Source organism: Stegostoma tigrinum, chromosome 11, assembly GCF_030684315.1.
Source record: "Stegostoma tigrinum isolate sSteTig4 chromosome 11, sSteTig4.hap1, whole genome shotgun sequence".
Lineage (NCBI taxonomy): Eukaryota > Metazoa > Chordata > Chondrichthyes > Orectolobiformes > Stegostomatidae > Stegostoma > Stegostoma tigrinum.
The window spans coordinates 78,691,008-78,693,023 of NC_081364.1; the positions used below are offsets into that span (position 1 = coordinate 78,691,008).

At 47.8% G+C, this 2,016-nt stretch overlaps 1 non-coding gene across 1 annotated transcript; it reads left to right on the top strand.

The window, feature by feature from the left end:
• The first annotated feature begins 201 nt into the window (after positions 1 to 201).
• Positions 202 to 283, top strand: trnas-uga (transfer RNA serine (anticodon UGA)). The gene has a single exon. It is a non-coding gene; the product is annotated as a tRNA-Ser (tRNA).
• Positions 284 to 2,016: the final 1,733 nt, after the last annotated feature.

Consider the following 2,016-nt stretch of genomic DNA (forward strand, 5'->3'; position numbering starts at 1 on the left):
CCTGCAATGTATATTTTCATTTGCAAATGAACGTTTATTTTATCTATTGGTATTAAACAACCAGAATCACCATGTATTACATTAAACACTTTCGAAATCTGCAAAGTGATTGGATTCAAACAAACCCAGCAATAATTCATCCACAGCGTGACTGGCCATGGAAAGTGACCTGAAAAGACAAACAGCAGGGCATTTCTCCCAGTAGTCATGGCCGAGTGGTTAAGGCGATGGATTTGAAATCCATTGGGTTATTCCTGCGCAGGTTCGAATCCTGCTGACTACGGGTGAAAGCTGAGTAGAAACGCAAAGGCTGTTTATGACAGGAGTCAAAGCAGCACCAGCAAGACTTCTTACTGAGATTGCCAATTGTAAGAAAAGGCAACTCACTGCTGGTCATGTTCAAACAAACCAAACCTTCATAAAAGTTGTGATCAGAGATAATGGGAACTGCAGATGCTGGAGAATCCAAGATAACAAAGTGTGGAGCTGGATGAACACAGCAGGACAAGCAGCATCTCAGGAGCACAAAAGCGGACGTCTTGGATCTAGACCCTTCATCAGAGAGGGGGATTGGGAGGGGGTCCTCCTCCCCTTCTCTCCCTATTTATTCCAGAACCCTCACCCCATCCCCCTCTCTGATGAAGGGTCTAGGCCCAAAATGTCAGCTTTTGCTCCTGAGATGCTGCTTGGCCTGCTGTGTTCATCCAGCTTCACACTTTGTTATCTTCATAAAAGTTAACGTGTTTTTGGATATAAACTTGCAGGGACAACCATGGTGACGCGCTGAGCCATTTGCTGGAACTCCAGACTAAACTTTCTCGTGGCATCAAAAATGAAACCAGCTTTGAACTCTTGATCTGCAGGCAACAGAAATTCTTTGAAGGTCTCACTGAGAACAGCAAAGGGGAGGGGAAGCTGAAATAGTCCACAAGCTGCTCATGGGTATGTGCCAATTTATGAACGCCACCGACCAAATCACTGCAGTTGCTGGGAATGAAAAAACACACAAAAACCCAGGCTGAGCATTATGAACCTTTAGAAGGGAGGGGAGAATGAAGCGTGAATCTGTCCAACTGAACAAAGACAGTCAGGCACCTTGCCCTTCTTGAAGAAGCTCACACATTGACTCTGATATTCTCGGGGACATTTGTTGCTGTGTGTGCAAGTATTCTATGTATTTTTCTCCTACAAGGATAACTTATATATAAGCCATGTGTCAGCTTTTGACACCTCCTCCTACCGTCCCCCGATCATAACCCCATCCCGACCACCAAAACAGCATCTTCCAGACCACCCATAACCTCATCACCAGCAGCCTCATGCCTCATCGTTTCCCAACCCCACACCGCCCGCTTCTATCCCCTTCCCAAAATCCATAAACCCGATTGCCCTGATCGACCCATCGTCCCTGCTCCTGCCCCACCAAATTTATCTCCACTTATCTCGACTCTCTTTCCTCCCCCGTGGTCCAGGTGCTCCCCACCTACATCCGGGACACCACCCATGCCCTCCACTTCCTCCAAAACATTCGAATCCTTGGCCGTCAACCCCTCATCTTCATCATGGACGTCCAATACCTGTATACTTGCAATCTCCAAAAATGCCCTCTGCTTCTCTCTGTCCCGCAAGCCAGGCCAGTCCCCATTCACTAATATCCACCAAACCGAACCTGTCCTTAATCTGAACAACTTCTCCTTCACCTCCTCCCACTTCCTACAGATGAAAGGGGTGGCCACAGTCACAAGCTATACCTGCCTCTTTGTGAGAAATGTGGAACAGTCCCTTTTCCACAGTTACACTGGCCCTATCCCCCCAACTCTTCCTCTGTTACATCGATGACTGTATCAGTGCCGCTCCATTCTCCCACGAAGAGCTCGAGCATCCACCTTACCAGCACCTTCCACCTCTCTGCTCCCAAAATGAGGTGTTCTACTTCCGGACATCTGAGATGTCCTTGTTTTCCAAGGACAGCAATGGCCGCACGTGCACACCCACACACAAACACACACACACACA